This window comes from Lacerta agilis, chromosome 16 (assembly GCF_009819535.1).
Source record: "Lacerta agilis isolate rLacAgi1 chromosome 16, rLacAgi1.pri, whole genome shotgun sequence".
Classification (NCBI taxonomy): domain Eukaryota; kingdom Metazoa; phylum Chordata; class Lepidosauria; order Squamata; family Lacertidae; genus Lacerta; species Lacerta agilis.
In genome coordinates, this window is record NC_046327.1 from 37228310 (window position 1) to 37242679 (window position 14370).

Consider the following 14370-nt stretch of genomic DNA (forward strand, 5'->3'; position numbering starts at 1 on the left):
CAACTCAGCACAAGGTTCCCAAGGTGGGGGGCAGGGCCTTGTGTGGAGGCCAGGTGCCATTTTGAGTCAAGATGGTGGACAAAAGCATCACTTTGGTGGCAACGTTACCTGTTTTTTGGCATAGGTTTGGCCACATCTCAAGATACCATTTCTAAATTTGGCATGTGGTTTCCTGAGGAGGGGGCATCAGTCTTTGTCAATGTTTGGATGCTGGGCAGTTGACTTTTCTTTCTCCACACTGAATAGCTGCCAATCTGCTTTCATTAAGATTAATGCTTTTCAATGTGTATATGTGTATGTGGCGCTGTGGTCTAAACCAGTGTTTTTCAACCTTTTTTGGGCAAGGGCACACTTGTTTTATGAAAAAAATCACGAGGCACACCACCATTAGAAAATGTTAAAAAATTTAACTCTGTGCCTATATTGACTATATATAAAGTAATTCTCTTGAATAGGAATCAAATAAACACAATTTTTCCCACGGCACACCAGGCAACATCTCGCGGCAACTAGTGTGCCGCGGAACAGTGGTTGAAAAACACTGGTCTAAACCACTGTGCCTAGGGCTTGTCGATCGGAAGGTGGGCGGTTTGAATCCCCACAATGGGGTGAGCTGCTGTCGCTCAGTCCCTGTTCCTGCCAACCTACCAGTTCAAAAGCATGTCAAAGTTCAAGTAGATAAATAGGTACTGCTCCGGCAGAAAGGTAAACAGCTCGTTTCCGTGTGCTGCTGTGGTTTTGGTGTTCGTGTGCCAGAAGCGACTTAGTGATGCTGGCCACATGACCAGAAAAACTGTCTGCGGACAAACGCCAGCTCCCTCGGCCTGTAAAGCGAAATGAGCACCGCAACCCCACTGGTGGAGGAATGGGAATCACGCCCCCAGAACACACACCACGCCCCTGCGGGCAGCACGCCAAGCTGTCGCGGGTGGCACGCCACGCCCCCAGATGCGCATCACGCCCTGGGCTGCCGGCCACGTCCCCACCTGCTCTCCGCCCCCAGTAGCGGAGCATGCAGCTTCGCCACTGCGAAACCCCAGAGTCGTTCGTGACTGGACTTAACTGTCAGGGGTCCTTTACCTTTATCTCTTTATGTATATATGTATAGCATATATCATTAGTTTGGTGTCTTCTAACCCCCCCCCCCCCACACACACACTTCACCATGCAAAAGCAGCTTGACCATAAGTGGGCGCATGATGCAAGAGGCAGTCCCATTAGGTTGGAACCTCCACTTTCATCATCCCATGTGCAAGACGTGTGTGCCACCTGCATTTCCAGCTTCTCACCAGGGGGTCCCAGGCAGAGAAGGCAAAGTACTGGGTTACTCCCTATTCTCCTGGTTAGTCCCAGTTGGTGTGTTGGTCTCTGCAGGCATGATTCACCCGTAGGGACAGATTCTCCAGACAGGCTAAATGTTGTGTTTGTCTTCTTTGTGACCAATATTATTTGCTTCCTTCTGCCTCAAGTCTACCCATGACTTCCTCATACTTCATAAATGGTTCCGTTAGTTTTGCCATTATTGGTTTTGAAGTGGCATGTGTCTCCACACAGGGTGATTTGGGGTGAAACAAGGAGAATATTGTCTATGGTTTACAAATGTCACATTCTTTTATTTATACCCTGAAGTGGTACTACCAATAAAAGCTATACCTGAAGCTGGGAGAGAGAGTACTGGTAGTTTTTCTCAGGTCTAAACTAGACATTGGTAGGGTTTCCCAGGAATACTTTGGGACATCAAATTATTTGAAATGGTCTTTTTCATATTATCCTGAGCTGTTGGTAAAGATCTTTTCTCCACTGCAAAATATTTGACTGCCGACTCCACCGACCCAGCTACCATTTTAGTGGAAATAATTTAGGCGGTCATTTTTGCTCAGTCCCTACTGTTCTTTTTCACACAGAGACACCTCACCCCCTTTCCCCTGGCTGCATGTGAGTGTGTGAAATGCAGATGAGCCATGTCTACTAGCCATTACCTAGACTTCTTAGCTCCCATAGAGTTATGTCACCAGAACACCAGCTCTTCATGGTTTCCATCAAATTGGAGACTCTGCTCAGATATATCCTTGGCTCTCGGGACAACCCATACTGAGAACCCTTTTCACAGAAATCTGTTGGGAAACTCATAAAAATATCCTACATTGATACCAATATGTTTGCCTCATGGGGCAAATTGCAGCTTTGGTGTAATATCAATCAGAAAACTGCTCTATGGAGGAAAGGGTTAAACCCTCTACACACACACACACACACACACAGTATGAATTTAATGGCTGCAATTAACCATACGAAGGGATTTCTTGCATCATATCCAGTTGGCCCTTGAAACGGATCATCTTTCTCCAACTCTGGTTGCCATTTTTAAAATTACTACAGATGTTTCGATCCTATGAGTCACCGTAGCACTGAAGGAGCTGTGCCTTTCTCATATATTTGGAAGAGATGGTGACAGGTCTGGCAACAGCTCCATGTGTGCACTGGTATGCAACAGCTAATCATTATCTGCCACTAGCAGGATTAGGATGGTGCAGGAGTTATGGTGATACGCAGCACTGCTTGCTCATTTCGGTTGAAACTGTTTCATAGGCACAGCCATTAAAAGTATGAAGTTGCAATGTGGAAATGCATTAAATGCTCGTTTAAAAAGAGATCTTCCAGATCTGCTCCTCCAATTAAAGAGAATATTGAAATACCGTATGCCTGCAGTGAGTGTGTGTGCTGTAGAATCCAACCTTCAGAAGACAAAGATTGAAAAAGTCAAAATCATAATTATGCACGTGCTACAGTTCCACAGGAATGCAGAAAAATGCACAGAAATCATATTCCCAATAATTTTAGATTTCTAGTTTGAAAAAGCATCTTTCTAGTCCTTATGCTTGAAATGCAGTTATCTGCTAAAGCCTTTGAAACAGGAGAGTGGCTGAAAAAGCCTGTATACACATCGCCAGCTTAAAACACATGTACAGTAAGTCATATTTCTCTCAATTTGGATTGAAGCTGGTTTTGGGGAAAATGCAATCAAACACAGTATTTCATAAGAAAGGGCAGGATAAATATGAATTGTGGCTAACACCATGTGTACACCACTTCCCAAAGCAGCAGTGGGAGTCCACTGGGTGCAAACTGGAGAGGGCATCATGCGGCCTAACATTGCCAGTGGTGGGGCTTCAGTGCCCATCAGAGGTCCCTTCTCCAGTCTCCAGCCCCTAACTAGGGAAACAACCCTGAATAAATTAGGCAAGTTAATATGAATTACAAATAAATGCTCAAGTTATATATTTTGTACAGGTTAAAGAATTCAAATTTTCTTGGCAAAAAATTTGAATGATCTAGTAGCAGAATTCTACATTTATTTATTTATTGCATGTTTACTCAGAAATGGTTTTGCTATGTCATGGAGTTTCCACATATTAACTGTGCATAGCATTGCTGCCCTTGTGTTACACTTGTTTTATTTTTCTAATAAATTACTACACCAATCAAAGCTTGCTTTGTTTTTAAAACATCTCATTTGTTCTGAGCCAGTCTCATGATTTCAGTGCCAACACTTATTAAGTGTTATTAATAAGCCTGCAATTCAGGCTATTAACCAGCACTTTCCCTAACAAACATGCTATTAAGTACTTGACAATTCATGAATGCAATTCCCTCCTATAGTGAACTGACATTGTTGAAATGAAATGGGGACACCTTGACATAGATATGTCTACATAGGAAATGACATTTTATGAACAGCAAAGGTCAAAACAAAGGCTAATTTCGAAAAGCTTAAGGAACTACTCAGTGAAATCCCATAGTCAGAAATACTCAGAGAGAAGAGGGTCCAAGATGGATCAGAGTTTCTTAAAGGTGAAATATTGAAGTCACAAAAGCAGGCAATTCCAAGAAGAAAGAAAAGTGAGAGGCGCCTAAAGAAACCGGTATGACTGCTTAAGGAGCTTAGAGATGAGATGAGATTTAAGAAGGGCATGTATCAGAAGGGAAGAAAGGGAAAATTGTGAGAATAGAGTATATACAAGTAAGGTCAGACGAGCCAAAGTTCAGAATGAACTTAGGCTTGCAAGAGAAGTTAAAATAATTTTAAGAGGTTTCTTTGGCTATGCTTGAAGCAAGAGAACAAGCAAGTTAACAGGTCCTTTGCGTGGAGAAGATGGAGATATGCTATCGGATGACAGAAGATGGTTGGAACTGCTCGACACCTACTCTGTTTTCACCCAAAAGGAAAGCAGTGGCCAACCTGGTGAAAACTGAATAAAGAATTCAAGGAGAGAGCTGTAGCCCAAGACAGGGAAGGAGGTGGGAAGGCATTTAGTTGACAGTCCTACATCACAGGGGTTGGACAACATGACCCTAAGGGTTGCATCCAACTCTACAGTTCTATGATTCCGTTGTTCTAACCTGTGTGACAGAAACCTGTGAGTTCACAGATGCTGCATACCCACCATATATTTAAAGACACGACCTTCTTTAAATAATCAATTAACCAATACAGAGCTAAAATTCTCAGCACCCTAAGCAAAGTAGTTCCCAGGATTCTTGGGGTGAAGTCATGTGCTATAAATGTGCATTGTGTACGTAACCAGGATGTTGATAGCCTAAACCCTAAAGCATACCCTCCAACATGCCCAGAGTATGCATGGCTGACGAAGCCCAGTTGGGCGAAACAAGGAATTATCCTGGAATCCTTTGGGGTCATCTGCAAATTTGAGGAGCAGCCTCTCAATGCCTTAATCCAAGTCATTTATAAAGATGTTGAACAACAGTGGGCTCAGGACAGAACCCTGTGGCATCCCACTTGTCACTTATTTCCAGGATGACAAGGAACTATTAGCAAACACTCTTTGTGTTCAGTCAGTCAACCAGCTACAAATCCACCCAACAGTTACCTTGTCTAGCCCACATTTTACCAGCTTCTCCCCAATAATATTATGGGGAACTTTGTCAAAGCCTTACTGAAATCAAGATACACTCTGTCCACAGCATTCCCCTGATCCAACAAGCTTGTATGTGTGTGTGTGAGAGAGAGAGATTGAGAGAGAGAGAGAGAGAGAGAGAGAGAGAGAGAGAGAGCGAGAGAGAGAGAGACTAGAGTCATCTAGCATGACTTGTTTTTAAGAAACCCATGCTGGGGCTTAGTAATCTCGGCATCTTTTTCCAGGTGCTCTCCACAAGTTTGGAGTGCAAATGACTGAACTGGGGAACCTCCTATACTTGTGAAGATGTCCAAGCATTTTAGAACCCTAATATGAGTAAGATATTTAGGGTTGGGGAAAGGTGTCACTATTCCTTTTCCCGTACCTTAAATATGACCCCAAGTCCTGAGGGGCTAGTTATAGCCATAGTGACTTCGGGGTATGCTGCAAAAATTTATTGCAAGTCTCCCTTATAGGAACAATTTATCTGCCCACCTGTACAGCTGTCTGCCCAGATTTCCTCTCCAAGGCTCATCCCTGCCTAGTGAGCACATGGCTCCAGTCAGCAGCTCCTGGTCCTCTGAAGAGGAATATCTGTCTTACATGTGGTGATGGAGCCTTGGGAGCAAGAAGATGGGAAGACCAATAAATAGAGAGGTAAAGTTTATTACTATTCTTTATTCCAAAAGGGCTGCTGATCTGGTTCCCTCCCCTTTCCTGTTTTCATTCAACCTGGCCTCATTCTACTGATAGAAACCATCTTTCCCTCAGCCCAAGCGGCTGGTTCCCATTATGACACTACCCCCTCGCTGACCCCCTGAGAAGGCTGCTTAAAAAAACCAAAACATTTTATGTAATTTTGTCCAAATAAATTCATGGCACACAAGACACCACCCCAGGCTCGGCATGGGACATTCTGAACTTCTAGCTTGGACAACTTCCCAAGCTTGGCTTGTGAGATAAGACATCAGTCAGAAGAAGGAGAATGGGCTATCTCCTCCACCAAGGATAGAAGAGGTCAAGGAACTAGTTTACTGAATCCTGGGGAAATTGGGGGGGGGGGGCTTTTGATACAATGCACTCCCCTCCCCTCTACATCTCTCACCCTTGTACAGTACAAATATTTGGTCTGCCAGCAGCACGGCAGAAGCTAGGCTCAACATGGTATGTAGCAGCCAGTAACATCCATCAATTAACATCTATTATTAAGAGTGTATCTGTGCACTCATCTATATGTATGCTGCTCTGTTCTTCATATGCTCAAATGTATGCATACCATAGCTCCAGAGAAAGTGGCAACTGATCTACCCACCCAAAACCCTGGAAAAAAAATCATCTGTGCCCCCCTCTCCCCGAGTGCTTCAGAGCCCATTTGTCCACATCAAATTGGATTATCCACATATTGGGTAAACCCAAATTTGTATGGGAAAGGAATCAAAATTGGTGTTGTTTGAGGGTAGCATCATGTGGATTTAATGGAAATGCAAACAGCTGCTCACACACAGTGAAGTCCAGTGTGAATAAGCCTTAATTGAGGCTAGAATTGTACTTTAAATTGGACTTGGAGAACTGCACTGCCTCACAATTGGATCCCAGGCGTAACTGAAAAGTGCTGGTTTTAATATTTAAAGTTCTAAATGTTTGGGGTTTGATAAGCCTTTTCCCATCCAAGTGCACTAATGTTCTCAGGTGGGGCCTTCACTGAGTGTCTGGCTTGAACTGTCAGGTTTTAGGTTGGCTGGCAAAGTGGCAGAGCCTTTTCTAGGGTGATATCTGCCCCATGAAATTCCCCGGTGACACTTGGGCCTGTTCGGTTATGGTTCCCAGGAAATGAGTGAATACTGCTTTAGCTAAGCAAGCGTGTGGAATTAAAATCCCCGTCCACCTCAGACCAAATTGTGACTGCAGTGGGAAAGTCTGTAACTGTTTTGTTATACTTCTGCTTTCCTGTTTTTAATAAGTGAAATGTTATTGATGTAACTGTATATCTTCTGAGTTTTTATGTTGTAGGCCATCCTGAGGGATCTGTTAAAAACTGTGCAGCAGAATATAAACATGAATAATAAACAGCAAATCCTGAGAGCTCTTACTCAGATTTAAGTCACCTTGAGGAATCTCTGGGACTTCTGAGTAAACATGCGTATGGCTCATGACCTGTAACCCTCAGCCTGCTTCCTTGGAAGTAAACCCTCTTGAAAGATACGGGTCTAGGGCCAAATTACCAGTACACATCCATTTCACCCCATCACAGCCATGGCTTCTAGCTTGTCGTGTTGTGGGAACAGCAGAACAACTGGAGACATTCCAGCGTTTAACCAGGAACAATTTATTATTATAAATTGTCTGGAAAATCCAGGAAAATAGACTGGTACGGTACAGAAATAGCAAGTTATCTCAGCTTGACTTTGGGGCCTAGCTCTTCCCGTTTCCTTGAGGTGATATACAGTGGTACCTTGGTTCTCAAACTTAATCTGTTCCGGAAGTCTGTTCCAAAACCAAAGCGTTCCAAAACCAAGGCACACTTTCCCATAGAAAGTAATGCAAAGAAGATTAATCCATTCCAGACTTTTAAAAACAACCCCTAAAACAGCAATTTAACATGAATTTTACTATCTAACGAGACCATTGATCCATAAAATGAAAACAATAATCAATGTACTGTACTATAAAATGTGGAACCCAATTCAGCTACTGACTGATTGATTGCGTGACTGCGGAAATGGATAAAAGCCCCCCCCCCTCCAAACAACGACTATCATCAGTGCAGGTAAAAATAAATAAATGTAATTTAAATTTTTATCATCTACAATACTGTCTTCTTTATCCATTTCCGCAGTCACACAATCAATCAATCAATCAATCAGTAGCTGAATTGGGTTCCACACAGTCACAAAAAGAAATTAACCGAAAAACCCTCAAAAACAAAAATGCAAAATAAATAGCAAAAACAAAAGCGCTGAACTTTATCTATTCCGGAAGTCTGTTTGTCTTCCAAAATATTCGAAAACCAAGGTGCAACTTCTAATTGGTGCAGGTCCCTCGGAAACAATAGCCAACAGTTGCATCGGACGTTCGGCTTCCGAAAAACGTTCGAAAATCGGAACAATTACTTCCAGATTTTCGGCGTTTGGGAAACAAGGCATTTGAGAACCACGGTACCACTGTACTTGCAACTGCTACCGCTTCTACTGATGCAAAGAGGTTCCTAGAACACGGTGCTGACGTGAAGCATTCTGCCATAATGCACAGTTGCTCCTGGGAAATGCAGTGAGGCATGGGTTACAGCCAACTCAATCTGTGTGCCGAGATGTTGTTGGTAGTATACTGTATAGCCATCATGATAATAGTTATTGATATCCTTTTCCGCCACATATTAAGGAATGGGGTGTTAAAGAGGCCTATGGAAAGAATAAAAATACTTGTCAGGAGAGACAATATGATGGGCCATTAATTTATAGGAAATACGTAACAGGGCAGAAGGGATGAAGATATTGGCTACCCAGTCCTCCTTTTCTCCCTGTGGCAAGGCTATAGTGTTTATCCAAGGTCCACTGACTTGGTCTTCCCATTTTGTTGCTCCAGATCACTGGAAAGTAGGATGTTCTTTAATATGACAATCTCAGTAAATTATTATGTGTGGCTTGGGATGCCTGACGGAAGACATTTGTTATGATTGTGCAAGGATCTGTCAAACAACAGTACAAACAAAAATGTTTTCAGACAACTGAGGAACAGGAGAAGGCAAACAGGACTTGGTGTTATAGATGGAAGGTGCAAGGAAGGAGAGAAGGAAACTAAAAACATCATTTGAGCCAGGCTTTGCCCCAGAGCTTGTTAACTTCTTCCTATCAAGCTATGTTTTGCCAAAGGCAAAATGCGTTCCTTATTAGAGATCTCTGAAGCATGTAGTGAAGAAAACCTGAAATATATTGAGCAGCAGGCTTATCACCCACAAGAAGACAATACCAGGCAGAGGGCCTTCTTAGTAGTGGTGCCTGCCCTGTGGAACACCCTCTCATCAGATGTCAAGGAAGTAAGCAACTGTCTTACTTTTAAAAGACATCTGAAGGCAGCCCTGTTTGGGGAAGTGTTTAATTTATAATATTCGGTTGGGAGTTGCCCAGAGTGGGTGGGGAAACCCAGCCAGATGGGCAGGATATTAATAATAATAATAATAATAATAATAATAATAATAATAATAATAATAATAATAATAATAATTCATGGCAACCCCTCCTTTGTGCTACTGGGAGCCCCAGGGATATAGAGACTGAATAGACCTCTGCCTGGCCAGGCTACACAGCACATACATTGCTTCAGGCCAGCATCATAGCTCCCCATGCAGCCTCTCTGGCTCAAACCCTAAGCTTGTTCTGTGCCCCAAGTCCTGAGGCCTACCAGTAATTGCTAAGCTAGCTTCCCCCGTCTTGATTGTTAAGCTACCTTGATCTAGGCCAGCAGGCAAGCAAAGTAATTCATCTACAGCTGTGTTATCTCTGCAACAGGCCATTTAAGTCAGCAAGGAGGCCACATTAGAATCACTGATGCTGAGCTTGGGGGAGCCATGACCGTTTATCACCCGCATTTCCACTGCAATTCCCTGTTAAAGGCACAGGAGCAGAGGTTGGGAAGCATATAGCTACACCCCCATCTAAATGTATTTTTATTTTTTTTACCATGGGCTAGACCTTTAACTCCCAGCCTCCCCCCTCCCCTGGCCTCCACTGCCACATAGGCAACTATGCTGGCTAATTTGGCCACCTCCATCTCACATCCTGCAGGCCGAGCTCTTGTTGCTGGGCAACAGTAACACAAAGGCCCAGATGAAAGGAGGCCTTTTACAGCAGCCCTTCGCTTGGTGCTGCGCTCAGCTCATCCTCCCGTGTTGCAGTGGGCAGTGGGGGTTGTTTGCGCAAAGCTGCAATGATGCCACAGTGTTGTTGTTGTTTTTTTGCAGAGAACCTTCTCCAGATGTGGTTTTTAAAAACATTTCACTCTCCATGGAATGGCCAATGCGTTTCTGAGTGGCACGGACCTCCCTTCCCCCTCCCCATTAATATTCCCTGCCATTCTTTATTTATCCAGACACTTTTGAGTCACAGGTGACCCTGCCAAGCAGTCCGTCTAGACGGGGAGTCATTCCCAAGCTATTTGGCTTTTCATTTCCTCTCTCCTCCTGCAATTGGTGAAAACTTCCCCCTTCCTCCCTTCGACTAGGCCAGCTAGGTCTGCTTTACTTTCTTGAGCCCGGCTACATCTTATGGGTTGTTGCCCAGCAACAAGAGCTTGGCCTGGAGGATGTGAGATGAAGGCAGCCATATTAGCTAGCAAAATGGCTTAGATGGCAGGAAGACACAGGCCAAGCAGCACGTGGTCAGGGGAAGGGTCCTAACCAAACACACTGAGGTGTAGGGTTGCCAAATGTTTGATCTGCAGAAACCAGCAGGAGACTTTACAGAACAGAGATAGGACTACTACTCACCATACTGTGAGAAATGTCCTTTAGTAATTTGTGAAAATAAAATTTCGGTTAAAGGCACAGGAGCAGTACAGACTTCTTTCCTAACCAGGTGGCAACCAACTTACAAAAGAAAAGAAAATCAACCTAGTATATGAGTTAGCTCAGATAACTAATATACTTATTTATATTACTGACAATGTGTTGCTGTTTATTCACTGTAGAGTATAAAGTGTTGGATCTTGCCTCTCCTCTGAAGGCTTCCAAATTAAGACTGCAATCTCAGTCATACTGAATAGATTTTAAATTGGCTTCTGGTATATTGTTTTGAATGAAAGGTGGAGTAGGAATTTAAATAACAAGCAAACCAGCACTTTGGCCAATTTAAGTGTTATATTCAGATTACTGATGAATTAAAGAGCCACATTAAACCTAATATATGAGAACATTCAACCGTTCTGCACAATAAATAAAATTGGACTTTAATGCCTTGAGCACAGATCCCATGCAGAATAACATTTGGAAAGTTCGGAGTTTCTCCCCTTTTTTACTGCAGAGCAGTTCAGGGAGAAGCTGCACCTGTAGATGTTCCGTTTCCCTCAGACCATTCATGCTTACATGAGCAGCCGTGTGAGCAGCAAGCAAGCTACTATACTTGCATTTTAGTTAGGGGAAATTGGTAGGGTTTAGGGAAGGTTCAGAAGTGCCTAGGAGCCGTGGTTTGGTAAAATATATAAGGATTTAAGTATGATATTAAATGATTTTGTGTAATAGGATAAAAGGAAATTTTTTATAGGTGTGTAAAATAGATTTGATTATGAATTTGGAAAACTGTAAAGAGGATAGACAATGAATTCAATGGGGGGGAGGATTTGGGGAAGTCAATTGACAATGAAATTAAGGAAAGGATGAATGTTTGGCCTAGGGAAACAGGCCAGACTTAAGCAATGATTTTTTGTACGTTAAATATGTTAAATTTTGAAAATGTTTAATGTTTTTCCCTGTGAGAGAGGGGAGTGGAAATTTGCTCCCCCCAGTGAGAGGGGGGGGGGGATGAAAAAATTTAACAACTATGTAATGTGCTTAAAACTGTAAAAACCAATACATTTTTGATTAAAAAAATATATACTTGCATTTCCTGATGCTCAAAAGGCTGGTCCAGGAGCTGGTGTTCCCACTAAAAATCTCTTGCCAGATTTGGGCGGTAGCATCAGAAGGGGAGCAGGAGGATCTGGTTCAAATCTGCCCCCCCTGTCCTCCTCCTGGCCTCACACAGTCTCTTCTTCTGAAAATCATGCTTTTCATTCTCAGGAGGAGGAGACATGCTCACACCTGCTCACTGATGCATACTGCTCTTACGCACATGGGACAAAATCCAAAGGCTCTGTGTAGGCTTTCCATGTGTCGGGTTGTATCCCCACATCTACCAGTGGAGCAGGAACTGGGAGGATGCTGTCAAACTGGACACAAGTGAGCTTGGGGCACCCCCTGCTGGTGACTGACAGGCATTACGTTCACCAAACGGCAAGTGAGGGCCACTGGTGCTATAATATGGCCAAGAGAATGAAAAAGTAACGTATAAACGGGGAACGTATTGGTGTGTGTGTGTGCAGTACCAGAGTCTTTTTCTTTTTTATTAATATTTTATTTCATTTATAAAAAGAAGAAGAGTGATAAGAACAAAAAGGAATAAAAAGTGAAAATAAATAGAAAGGGAAAAATACATTATTACCATACATTAATATACAGATGTTTATATTCTTATTCACATCTGTGGACATAAAGCTCACATAAAGCCCCAAACAATTTTGTTTTCATTCCCTATCACACATTATGCTTTTGCTGAATGTACTTCTTTCAAATATTGACCCATGTATGTGTATACAGTATGGATATTCATATCTGATGCTTGTTCACAATGATGTGTGTACAGTATAATTTTTCTGTATCTTGTCTACTTCTTGCAGTATTTTTTTAAGTTACAGTAAAACCATTACCATCTATATTTGCATCACCAAGTTGAATCCAACATTTTATCCTATATGAAAGCATGTTTTAAGAAGAAAAAAAATCAAGGGGAGATTATGGGAATTTGCATGGATGGAAGAAGAAGAAGAAGCAGCAGCAGCAGCTTTGGAGGCAACAGGGCAACACTGGATTTGAAGAGACCAGAAAGGCCACACCCAGAGCAGATCACAGTTCTAGGGGTGCTGTGATATGATTGCCAAACATTGGGTTGGCACTACAAAAAGCAGCAGAACAATTGGAAAATGTTGGCACTGGAATTAGAACTGTAAAAAATAGCACTTTAAAAAAATCTCAAAAACAACTTTAAAAAAACCTCCATATTTGAAACTATTAACTTGCAAATTCTGCTTCCCAAAGGGACAGAGACAGGTTAAAATGAAATAACTGTGTTTGACTACTCAGAAGGAAATCCTGATAGGCTCTTTGGGGACTCTTCTACATATGTATGTTTCAAACTTACAAACTTACCATACAATAAAAAAAATTGGAAGGGGTTATTACCCAGAATGTGAACTTACAAGGCAGTTAGTTGTCTTGCTGTTTAGCAGTTGTGCACAAGTCTGATACATGCATTGGAAAACAAAGGGGAAGGAGGGTAAGTCTAGTAAGGTCCCACCCCACATTGAGAAAGGCAGTAACCCACTTTTTGGGGTGTAAAAATGTGGGGGGGGGGTTCAGTGCAATAAGGTTGAAAACAACAGCACAACTTTAGCATTAACTTGGAACAGTGTCTTCACATATTCCTTGATGTGCTTTCTGCAAAACTTTTGCCAAACTTTGCTGGCGGTTTGGAGTGAATCAGACAACACTGGATTTTTGGGTGACCCCATGACCCCAAGGTTTGACGGTCTATTGCTCTGTTTGTGGGGTGCTGCAAAACCTTTGCCAAACTTTGGTGCCAGATTTAGGTGAATCAGACGACAGTGGGCTTTTAGGTGTTAACTACGAACCCGAGTTTGATGTATCAGTTACTCCATTTGTGGGGCGCTGCAAAACACAGGATTTTTGCTGCAAAACAATTGCAAAACTTTGGCATTTTCAAGGGAATTCCAGATTTTGGGCTTCACAGTTAATGAAGCTCAGTCTTAAAATGGTTACTAATAAATGTTACAAGATACAAAGTAACAATTTGCTTGAGAGATTGCAGCTCAGTTTCCAGGATGAGTCATCAATTAGCCTAAAGGCATCCAACCTTTTTTGCCTCATTTGCCAGAGTGAAACCAGCTGCGCCAAATACAAACTTTCCTGCTTTGCATTTTAAATACAAAGCATACAAACATTGCATTTTATGCACATTAAATCTTATATCTTTAACATGGGGAAGGTTGTTGAGCCAGTGGTGGCTAGTCGGTTCAGATACGACTGGGAGAAAGGAAAGGATTGTGCTCCAGATTCAGAACCGAAAAAGCCTTGGCACGTTGGCCAATGACCTTTGAGCATGGGTAGGCAAACTAAGGCCCGGGGCCGCATCCGGCCCAATAGCCTTCTAAATCCGGCCCACGGACAGTCCGGTAAAAAGCATGTTTTTACATGAGTAGAATGTGTAAAGGGACCCCTGACCATTAAGTCCAGTTGCAGACAACTCTGGGGTTGCGGCGCTCATTTCGCTTTACTGGCCGAGGGAGCCAGCGTACAGCTTCCGGGTCATGTGGACAGCATGACTAAGCCGCTTCTGGCGAACCAGAGCAGCGCACGGAAATGCCGTTTACATTCCCGCCAGAGTGGTACCTATTTATCTACTTGCACTTTGATGTGCTTTCGAACTGCTAGGTTGGCAGGAGCAGGGACCAAGCAACAGGAGCTCACCCCGTCACATGGATTTGAACCACCAACCTTTCAATCAGCAAGCGCTAGGTTCTGTGGTTTAACCCACAGTGCCACCTGCGTCCCTTTTATTTAAAATGCATCTCTGGGTTATTTGTGGGGCATAGGAATTTGTTCTCCCCCCCCAAAAAAATATAGTCCGGC